This window comes from Mustelus asterias, chromosome 11, assembly GCF_964213995.1.
Source record: "Mustelus asterias chromosome 11, sMusAst1.hap1.1, whole genome shotgun sequence".
Lineage (NCBI taxonomy): Eukaryota > Metazoa > Chordata > Chondrichthyes > Carcharhiniformes > Triakidae > Mustelus > Mustelus asterias.
Window position 1 is genome coordinate 8,698,514 of NC_135811.1, and position 12,447 is coordinate 8,710,960.

Below are 12,447 nucleotides of genomic sequence, written 5' to 3' on the forward strand. Positions count from 1 at the left end.
AGACCACAAGAAACTACAAAAGGTCATGAATGTAGCCCAATCCATCACGCAAACCAGCCTCCCATCCATTGACTCTGTCTACACTTTCCGCTGCCTCGGCAAAGCAGCCAGCATTATTAAGGACCCCACGCACCCCGGACATTCTCTCTTCCACCTTCTTCCGTTGGGAAAAAGATACAAAAAGTCTGAGGTCACGTACCAACCGACTCAAGAGCAGCTTCTTCCCTGCTGCTGTCAGACTGTTGAATGGACTTACCTTGCATTAAGTTGATCTTTCTCTACACCTTAGCTATGACTGTAACACTACATTCTGCACCCTATCCAACCTTCTCTATGAACGGTATGCTCTGTCTGTATAGCACGCAAGAAACAATGCTTTTCACTGTATGTTAATACGTAACAATAATAAATCAAATCAAATCAAATCAAGGGATATCAAAAGTCAAAGCTAATCAAGTGATTGCTCTTTTCTCACTGGTGGGCTTTCGTTTTGGTGGGTGAGGGTGTGGGGGGCTTCTGGGTATCTGACACACAGACACATAAGAGATATATTATTACATCTGAAAGTTTTTAACTTAAACTTATGACAACTCTCCGCAGGCAGAATATTCCTGAACTCAGTTATTAATGTTCTGCCCTCTTAGAGTCATAGAGATTTACAGCATGGAAACAAGCCCTTCAGCCCAACTTGTCCATGCCAATTTTTTTTAAACCACTAAGCTAGTCCCAATTGCTCGCATTTGGCACATATCCCTCTATACCCATCTTACCCATGCAACTGCCTAAATGCTTTTTAAAAGACAAAATTGTACCCGTCTCTACTACTGCCTCTGGCAGCTTGTTCCACCTCCCTGTGTGTGAAAAAATTGCCCCTCTGGACCCTTTTGTATTTCTCCCCTCTCACCTTAAACCTATGCCCTCTAGTTTTAAACTATCTTTGGGAAGAGATGTTGACTATCTAGCTGATCTATGCCTCTCATTATTTTATAGACCTCTATAAGATCACCCCTCAGCCTTCTACATTCCAGAGGCAAAACGTCCCAGTCTACCCAGCCTCTCCTTATAACTCAAACCATCAAGTCCCGGTAGCATCCTAGTAAACCTTTTCTACACTCTTACAGACATGCTCCATGCACTTACCCAGATCAGCAAGCTTAAGAACAAAATTGAAGGAAGACAAAAGGTCTTCCACAAATGGACTGCTGGAGTCAGGAGTGTAAGCAACTAATTGTTCAGACCTCTCTCAGCATCCCAAACCCAGCCATCCTGCAACCAACAAAACACATCCAGCCCACTAATGAGAGTTCGTAATTACATAACTGAGAAATGCAGATAACAAGGACCAAAGCATATGCTTGTTTCAAAGCTGAGAGTAGGAAAAATGTATCCTCGCATTGCCTCCTCCTCCTGCCCATATCAGATTAAAGGGTCTTGACTTTGTGGATAGATTTTTATTTGGAATGAAGAAAACCATTTGGCCCATCATGTTTGGGTTATAAAATCATAGAATCCTACAGTGCAGAAGGAGGCCATTCGGCCCATCGAGTCTGCGCTGACCACAATCCCACCCATGCCCCATCCCCATAACCCTATTTAACCTAGCTAATCCCCCTAACACTAAGGGAGAATTTAGCATGGCCAATCCACCTAACCCGCACATCTTTGGACTGTGGGAGGAAACCGGAGCACCCGGAGGAAACCCACGCAGGTACGGGGAGAACGTGCAAACTTCACACAGACAGTGACCGAGTCAGCAATCGAACCCGGGTCCCTGGCGCTGTGAGTCAACAGTGCCAACCACTGTGCCACCGTGCCCCCTGGGTTAGCTCTTAGGTACAGCCTTCCAAATCTTGTCTGATTGCCCCATACTCTCTCCGTAGATCTGGATCTCTCTCCGTTTCAAAGTATTTATTGAGCATCCCTTTGAAAGGTGCAGTGATACTTGCCCCAACCAGTCCCTGGAAGAAAGTAATTCATGTCCCAACCGTCCTCTGTGTAAAGTGGTCTCATGGTATTAAATCAAACATGAGCCAGAATCCCCCTGCTGATGACCACCTCCCCCCTCACCCCCCCACCCTTCCCCCCTCCCCCACACCCCCCTCAGTTGATGAATGAACTCCTCCATTCTGAATTGGAAGAAGCACTGGCCAGGTTGGATTTTCCCTGCTTTTTGCAACATGACAAACCTGGGCAATTTTCCACATTGCTGGGTAGATGCCAGTAGCTATTCTGGAACAACTTGGCTAGGGGCACAGCAAGTTCTGATGCACAAGCCTTCGATGCTCTTGCTGGATTGACACCTCATTTTTAGACATGCCTGCTGCTGCTCCTGGCATCACCTCCTGCACTCTTCATTAAACTTGCTGTGCCCCTAGCCAAGTTGTTCCAGAATAGCTACTGGCATCTACCCAGCAATGTGGAAAATTGCCCAGGTATGTCATGTTGCAAAAAGCAGGGAAAATCCAACCTGGCCAATTACCACCCCATCCGTCTACTCTCGATCATCAACAAGGTCCTGGAAGATGCCACTGACAGTGCTATCAGGCGGCACTTACTCAGCAATTACCTGCTCACTGGCGCTCATTTTGGGTTCCGCCAGGGTCACTCAGCTCCTGACCCCATTACAGCCTCGGTCCAAACATAGAGAAAAGCAACTCAAGAGCTAAGGTCAGATTGACTTCTCTTGAAATCAAGATAGAATTTGACTGTGTATGCCTTCAGCAGGTTAAGAAAAACTGATCAGGGGAGAAACTGTTCATTGGTTGGAGTCATATTGAGCGCAAAGGTAAAAAGTTATAATTGTTGGAGGTCATTCATCTCAGCTGTCAGACATCACTGCAGAGTTCCTCAGGGGAGCCTAGAACCAACCGTCTTCAGCTGCTTCATCAATGGCCACCCTTCCATCATACGCATAATAGATGCACAGTGTTCAGCACCATTCCCAACTCCTCAGATACTGAAGCAGTCTGCAGCCATATGCAACAAGACCTGGACAATATCCAGGCTTGAGCTGACAAGTGTGGCAAGTAATATTCACGCCACACAAGTGCCAGGCAATGACCATCTCCAACAAGAGATGATCTAACCATCAGCCCTTGACATTCAATAGCATTACAATCACTGAATTCCCCACTGTCAACATCCTGAGGGTTACCATTGACCAGAAACTGAACTGGACTAGCCATATAAATACTGTGGTTACAAGAGCAGATCAGAACCTGGGAATTCTGTGGTGAGCAACTGTGGTGAACCATCGTTGGTTCCCACTAGATAGTATTGAGCCAGGGTCTGGCCAGTACTACAAGTATGTATATATGTTGCTGCTGGGGTTAGGGATGGGTTGTTCTACTTGTTGCTGTTGGGGTTAGGGTTGGGCTGTTACACCTTGTATTATAGTTATTGTGGTACATCCCAGTCGGACTCCGCCTCCTGGGAGAGGTATAAAGGTCTCTGCTCTGTCTGGGACCCCTCAGTCTGGGATCGTGTATATAATTAGTAGCTTCGTTGTACAGCAAATAAAAGCCTTTATTTCCTGAGCATCTCAAGCCTCGTGTGTGATAACGCGCATCAGTTTTATTTGCTGTAAATAAACTCTCGTCGAAAAAAACCCAGAATAATTTGTCATCAGTCTATAAGTTCAGACGGTCAGGGGGACCGCACCGTCGTTGTGACCTCCTCAATACCGGCGATGACACCGGAGTAGGCACTCGCGGTGGCCTTCTCCCCAAGGCGATGTCCAACGGTTCCTCCACAGTAACTCACTTCCTGATTCCCCCAAACCTGTCAAGCATCTACAAGGCACAAGTAGGACTTATTTTTATTCGTTCATGGGGTGTGGGCATTTATTATGAAGCATGGCACCCTATCCCTGTAACCCCACGTATTTACGCTGCTAACCCCCTTAACCTACACATCTTGGGACACTAAGGGACTGTTTAGCATGGCCAATCCACAATATCCATTATTTATATGCCCCGAGGGCATTTAAGAGTCAACCACATTGCTGTGGGTTTAGAATCACATGTAGGCCAGACCAGCTAAGGATGGCAGATTTCCTTCCCTAAAGGGACATTAGTGGACCAGATGGGTTTTTACAATAATCAACAATGGTTTCATGATCATCATTAGACTTTTAATTCCAGATTCTTAATGAATTCAAATGTCACCATCTGCCGTGGTGGGATTCGAACCCAGTGCATTAACGTGGATCTCTCAATTACTAGTCCAGTGATAATGCCACTATGCCACTGCCTCCCCACATGATTGGATGGGTGCAGCTCCAACAACATTCATGAAGTTTGACACCATTCGGGACAAAGAAACCCATTCGACTAACATCCCATCCATCAGCTTCAACATTCACTCCCTCCATCATCGACACACAGTGGTAGCTGCGTGTACCATCTACAGACTCTGCAGCAACTCATCAAGGCTCCTCAGACAGTGCTTTCAAAACCTGTGATCAGTACCCTCTGAAAGGACAAGGGCAACAGATACCTGGGAACACCACCACCTGAAAGATCCCCTCCAAGTCACTCACCATTCTGACTTGGAAATATATCGCTGTTCCTTCATTATCACTGGATGAAAATCCTGGAATTCCTTCCCTAACAACAGAGTGTACCTATACCACAGGGACAGCAGCGGTTCAAGGAGGAGTGCACCACCACCTTCTTCAGGGCAATTAGGGATGGGCAATAAATGATGGCCTGATCAGACCAGGTAAGGACAGAAGATTTCCTTCCCTAAAGGACATTAGTGAACCAGATGGATTTTTCCGACAATCGACAATGGTTTCATGGTCATCAGTAGATTCCTAATTCCAGATTTTTTATATTGAATTCAAATTCCACCAGATGCCTTGGCAGGATTCGAACCAGGGTCCCCAGAACATTAGCTGAGCTTCTGCGTTCATAATCTAGCGATAATAACACTGGGCCATCATCTCCCCACAGCACAGCCCTCTCAGGGGCAAATAGGGATGGCAGTAAATGCTGTTCTTGCATTCCGTGAATGAATAAAAAAAATACTAAAAGCAGGATAAGCCCTATTCCTTTTCACTCCGTGTCTTATTCCCACCCCTCACCTTTTTGGGAAGCAGTGACTCAGTATGGACATAATCAGATTAGGCAGAATTGCCAAGCGCAAATTGTCCTTGAACCTGTGGCTTAGCAACAGCAGGAATTTGTGTAGCAGCAAGTTAGGATAATGATGGGCCACTGGGTTACGCAGGTAGCTTTTGCCACGATCTATTCAAGAAACAGTTAGCAAGCAACTCCCTGCACTCCCAAGCCACAAGCATCGCCCAGACAAATGACATGGGTTGAATGAAAGGCGGCTGCTTGGAGTAATAATTATTTTTCAATGGAAAATTCAAGGAGAAAATCCTTTACCCAAAGAGTGTGAGAAGGTGGAACTCATTCCCACAGGGAGTGGTTGCCATGAATAGCAAAGGTACATTTAAGGGAAAGCTAAATTATCACATGAGGGAGAAAGCAAAAAGGATATGCTAGCAGGGCAAGGTGAAGTAGTGTGGGAGGAGGTTTTTATACAGCATAAACACTATCATTGACCAGTTAGGTGAAAGCCCCATTTCTGTGTTGTAAATTCTATATAATTTCAATGTTCACATCAGTTCCAGTTTGAGTGTTTCCCGTGAATCAGCTAATGCACAAGAGCATGTAACAATTTTCTTTTTTAAATCTTTACAACAACCCAATGACTCATAGACACTCTGATGGGGAGATGTCGGCGTTGGACTGGGGTAGACACAGTAAGAAGTCTCACAACACCAGGTTAAAGTCCAACAGGTTTGTTTGGTAGCACGAGCTTTCGCAGCGCTGCTCCTTCATCAGGTGAGTGGGAACTGGGTTCACAAACAGGGCATACATAGACACAAGCTCAATTACCAGATAATGGAATGGAATGCGAGATTAAACCTACAGTGCAGAAGGAGGCCATTCGGCCCATTGAGTCGGCACAGACCACAATCCCACCCAGGCCCTATCCCCGTAACCCACATATTTACCCCACTAACCCCTCTAACCTACACATCCCTGGACACTAAAGGGGCAATTTAGCATGGCCAATGCATCTAACCCGCACATCTTTGGAGTGTGGGAGGAAACCGGGGCACCCGGAGGAAAGGCACGCACACATGGGGAGAACGTGCAGACGATGCACTGTGACCCAAGCCAGAAATCGAACCCAGGTCCCTGGAGCTGTGAGGCAGCAGTGCTAACCACTGTGCCATCATGCCGCCCTGTCGATATGATACACTAGATAAACACTTTCTGCAAGCGATACCAATTAACTATTGCCCAGTGCAGAAACAAGTCATCTAAAGATTGGGACTGGACTAAGACCAACTGTTGTGGTGCATCTGGTCAGTCCTAGGCATGCAGCCAATTCCTGGAATTAAAGCCCCATTTTGAGGCCAGTTTGCGCCAGTGCCGGTGTTTTACTGACAATGGGACAGCTCAAACGAGCAGAGGGCAGTCAGACCCAAGAGCTCCACTGATTAGGCCAAGGGGATAAAAGGCCATAGCTTCATCATTGACTGTGTCTACAGGGGAGTTTACCCTACAGCTCAAAAGCATTACCAACTGCGATCCTCTTCAATTCATCACTTCTGTGCAGGCAGCCAAAAGCACTTCCATGCAAACACTCCAGTGCAGTACTGGAGGCATCTTGCGATGTTGGAGGTGCCGCCTCTCAGACGAGACAGTAAAGGGAAGACCACCTTTCAACTCAGATGGATGTTAAAAGTCCTATGGCGCTATTTTAAAGAAGAACAGTGAGGTCTCCCAGATATTCAAGTTTGCTGATGACACCACCGTAGAGGGTCAGATCTCAAACAATGACGAGATGGAGTACAGGAAGGAGATAGAGAATCTGGTGAACTGGTGCAATGACAATAATCTCTCCTCAACGTCAACAAAACGAAGGATTTAGCCATCAACTTCAGGAAGCTTAATGGAGAACATGCCCCTGTCTACATCAACGGGGACGAAGTAGAAATGGTCGATAGCTTCATGTTTCTAGATGTCCAGATCACCAACAACCTGTGCTGGTCCCACCATGCCAACGCGATAGTTAAGAAAGCCCACCAACGCCTCTACTTTCTCAGGAGGCTAAGGAAATTTGGCATGTCAGCTACGACTCTCACCAACTTTTACAGATGCACCATAGAAAGTATTCTTTCATACAGCTTGGTTTGGCTCCTGCTCTGCCCAAGACCGCAAGAAATTACAAAGAGTCGTGAATGCAGCCCAATCCATCAGGCAAACCAGCCTCCCATCCATTGACTCTGTCGACACTTCCCGCTGCCTCAGCAAAGCAGCAGCAGAATTAAGGACCCCACACACCCCGGACTTACTGGGGGGGATTCTCCCACCCTGTAGCATTAATTTTCTAGCGCAGCAGAGTGGGAGAATCTCGCAGCTGGGCATGCGCAGGATTCGCGCACATGTTCCCACTGCGCACGCATCTCCCAGCACTGGATTTCTGGTGTTGTCGGATCCGCACTGGAAACCAGCGGGAAGTAATTTAAATCTTTATTTAAATGTAATTTAACCATAATTAGTGGGCCTGGGACTGAATTCTCGGGGCCCGCTCGCCTCTCCCATCCCGCCTGGGTATTTCATTCTAGTGGGGATTACAGTGGATCCCCACTTTCGGAGAACTATCAGTTTGACCCCGCTGCAGTGAAGGGGGGCAATCGGGGCCCCCCAGGGGGTCGGGCGGTGGTGCCCCCTGGGCATGGGTACCCTGGCAGTGCCAGCCTGTGCCCCTGGCTCTGCACAAGGGGCAAAGTGCCCATGTCCAGGGGGCACCTTGGCACTGCCCGCCGGGCATGGGGCAGTGCCAAGGGGCTGGGGCCTCACTGGGCAGGCCCTGATGGGGGAAGGGCCTAGGGGCGATCGGTGGGGTTGGGGGGTCCTGCTGCCACTCTGCATTGGGATCAATGGGGGCAGGAGGGAGGACGGCGATCGGAGCGGGCTGGGGGGTGGGAGGTTAGCTGGTGGCGGGGCATTTGTTGTCCATTCCTAATTGCCCTTGAGACATCTATCAAGCAGGAAAAGCTAAAGAGTACCTGAATTGAAAGCTTGTCCTTTACACTGACACCCCTTCACCGTCCCAAGCACATAGATTCACAAGGACCCGAAAATAAAATAAATCATATTAAAAGTTAAAATTTATTTATTAGTCACAAGTAAGGCTTACATTAACACTGCAATGAAGTTACTGTGAAATTCCTGTTGTCGCCACAGTCCGGCACCTGTTCAGGTCAATGCACCCTAACCAGCACATCTTTCAGACTGCAGGAGGAAACCGGAGCACCCGGAGGAAACCCACGCAGACACGGGGAGAATGTGCAAACTCCACACAGACAGACTGGGAATTGAACCCGGGTCCCTGGCGCTGTGAGGCAGCAGTGCTAACCACTGTGCCACCGTGCCGCCCCATATTGCAGCGGTGAACAGACTAAATTAATCATGTTCTGCCTGGTAACAACAAGTCAAAAGCGTGGCACGGCCATAAAGATGTATGCTTTATTATCATATTGTGAAAATGAGTGATTCTCGAGGGTACAGTTCATAAAACAAGTGGTGCAAGAGGACAGAAGTCCAAATCTCCGCCAATTGTTGAAAGTAGTAGTCAATGTCTAAGAATGATCAGACAATAGAAAGTAAGACTGGACTCTTTGCTTACAGCACTTTTACACAAGTCAAAGATACAACCTGCTCAGAGACGAACCATGGTTCAGAGACCTATATACATATTGCAATTCTTCACTGCTTGGCAGCTTTGCAGAGTTAAAGAGTGCATACATTTTATATTTTTTTTTTAAAAAAGAGTAAGTCAGTAACATTAATAAATATTTGGCATTTCAATTTCCTGGACTTAAAATCTCAACCTTATGTTCCAAGACCAGCAATGTTAAAGTCTCAAGAGATATGAATGATAGGATTTATCTCTTTCATTGTCAAAACACCACATTCTTTCCAATTCCTAAGACTGGCACCATTGTGGTGCCAGGTTTGAACAGGGTCCAGTTGTTTGATCCTTCACTTTATGTCCAACCCAACATCGATGATTGCATACAAAATAAAAACAGAACATGCTGGAAATACTCATCGGGTCCGGCAGCATCTATGGAGACAGGAACTGAGGATTCTCTGGCTGTTCACGCCCCACCGGCGCTGCCAGTGAGGGATGGAGAACTTGGCACTCTGCCAAGTCTCCGTTCACTGCAGCGGGGCCAGAACGTCCCAACTGCGAGCGAAGTCGGAGATTCTGGCCCAGAGTTAACGGGCGAAATCCATGTCTGCTTGGGTTTCCTCCGGGTGCTCCGGTTTCCTCCCACAGTCTGAAAGACGTGCTGGTTAGGGTGCATTGGGTATTCACCCTCAGTGGACCCGAACAGGCGCCGGAGTGTGGCGACTAGGGGAATTTCACCGTAACTTCATTGCAGTGTTAATGTAAGCCTTACTTGTGACTAATAAATAAACTTTACTTTACTTTAAATTTTCTGGCTCTCCGCGATGGCGGAATCTTCTGGTTCCCGTCAACGGCACACCCCTGCCGCGGCTTTCCTGGTGGCATGGGTCAGAATCAATGGGAAATTCCATTGGCAGCAGTGGGACCAGAAGGTCCAGCCACTGGCCAACGACACGCCACCTCCAGCCGTCAAGGGAGGCCAGAGAATCTCGGCCAACGTTTCAGGTCCATGACCTGTCAGTTCTGATGTGACGTTAACTCTGTCTTTCTCTCTCCACAGATGCTGCCAGACCTGCTGAGCATTTCCAGCATTTTCTGTTCCTATTCCAGCAGCCAAGCTATTTTGCTTCAGATTGGGGAAAATTGATTACCAAGTGAAAACAAAAACTGATTGCACAATGTTTTGGTCAGTTGGACAAATCTATCCAATTCTGGACAAGGCGTTCTGTAAAAACCGGGTTTGTTAAACTGACAGTACTTTCATGGAGCGGGTTTTTAATGGCCTCGCTCGTCCCAAAACCGTAAAGTCCTGTCCAAGGTCCATGGACCTTCCCACGTTCTGCCCTTTGCCTGCTCCGATTCCCGGGATTGTAAAATTCTGGCCTATTTCTTTTAGAAGTCTAAGTCTGTTTACTGGTCTGTTTCACTGTGATACATGCACAAATTGAACTTTACAAGTCGACATCTTCCGTTGGGTCCACTCAATGCCAATACACAGTGTATTTTCTTAAATACGCATCCTGGACTGGGCAAGCTGTGATCAATCGTGCCAGTGCCTGGACAAGAAGAAGCATTTCCTGGTGACGGTACAACACCTGGAAACTCAAAAAAGTTTCTCTTCCTCCCCGCATCGTCTTTCCAAAGGCAAGAGAGTTGGCCAGATCGCCTTAGTCCCAGTTGCTGCCTCCATCCCTCACTCCCCTCGACATAGAATCATAGAATCCTACAGTGCAGAAGGAGGCCATTCGGCCCATCAAGTCTCCACTCACCACAATCCCACCCAGACCCTATCCCCATTTACCCCAGCTCGTCCCCCTGACACTAAGGGGCAATTTAGCATGGCCAATCCACCTAACCTGCACACCTTTGGGCTGTGGGAGGAAACCGGAGCACCCGGAGGAAACCCACGCAGTCACGGGGAGAACGTGCAGATTCCACACAGTGACCCAAGCCAGGAATCGAACCCGAATCTGTTGCTGCGAGGCAACAGTGCTAACCACTGTGCCACTGCGCTGCCCCAAGCATCTGGAAACAGACTCCACGCTTCCCCTGCGTGACTTGCTTAAGGTTCTTCTGAATACCCATCAGGAAAGGAAATGGAAAACAAATTCTGCCCAGCCTTCCATGGCATCCAGCAACTCTTGTCACCCAAACTTCAATGGCATGAGAACCATTCTTGTGTCCTTGCAGAGTGAGGTGCAATTTGCCAGTCCCTTTGAACTAATCGAATACATACTTCCGACATCCTTCATTCTTTCACAGTCCATTCCACATTGTGGTGTGGGCTATAGAACGCAGCAACTAATAAAGCCTGGCATGGACTAGGATTAGGAAGTGTCATGAATGCTTTTCAGTGTGTAAAGAAATAGCTCAAAATTTGAATATTTCAACATCAATTATAGTTATTATTATTGAAATGTTTTTGTTGAACATTCTGCCAATTTTACCACATGGTTGACTCTCCTTCAGTGGGTTATCATAGAATCACAGAATCCCTACAGTGCAGAAGAAGGCCATTCAGCCCATCGAGTCTGCACCGACAACAGTCCCACCCAGACCCTATCCCCATAACCCCACACATTTACCCTAGCTAGTCCCCCTGACACTAAGGGAGAATTTAGCATGGCCGATCCACCTAACCCGCACATCTCCGGACTGTGGGAGGAAACCACAGCATCCGGAGGAAACTCACGCAGACACGGGGAGAACATGGAGACTCCGCACAGACAGTGACCCAAGCCGGGAATCGAACCCAGGTCCCTGGCGCTGTGAGGCAGCAGTGCTAACCCACTGTGCCACCATGCCACCCATTATCTTGAAAAGTAATTATTGGCTGTGAGATGCTGAGAGATGGCCGGCGGTTATGAACGGTGATATGTTAACGTAAGTCTTACTTTCTGCGTAAGTAGGTAATGTGTCAGCAATTTAATCAGATTGGATATTCCAATGAGAGGAAGAAGAAATGATAATAAAAAGCGAAACCATTCCAGTTTCAAATTCACACCTCGGGTGGGATTTTATGGCCTCGTTCGTCCCGAAACTGTAAAACCCAGCCCAAGGTCAATAGACCTTCTGACTGTCCGCACCCCCCCCCCCCCCCCCGCCTGCTACGATTCCCATGGCGGGCGGGGCCATACAATTCCAGCCTTCATGTCATACAGTTCTGGGGCAAAAGCAACACAAGGGTTCGAGTGAAATGCAAAGGCCTTACAACCTGAAGCAACAGGTCTTTTGGGTTGGAGAATGATTGATAGGGGAGGAAACTCAAAAGAAAAAGAAAAAAATATATACAGGCAGTCCCCGGGTTATGAACGCCCGACTTACGTACCGACCTCCGTCAAGCCTATTATTTTAAAACATCGAGTTACATACACTGGTTCGTACTAACGAACGGGCGGACTACATTGTGCGACGCTCAAAACACTGCGTGTTTTCCAAGTTTTGTGTCATTTCCATTTATTATTATTATTACTATATTATTATATTTAAGATGTTTTATATACTATGACAAACATTTGACTAATTGACGCTAGATGTGAACCGTATGTAACTGTTCCGACTTGCATACAAATTCGACTTACAGACAGACTTAAAAACGGAACTCGTTCGTAACCCGGGGACTGCCTGTATTGCATGTGTTTTAACATAAGAACATAAGAACATAAGAAATAGGAGCAGGAGTAGGCCATCTAGCCCCTTGAGCCTGCCCCGCCATTCAATAAG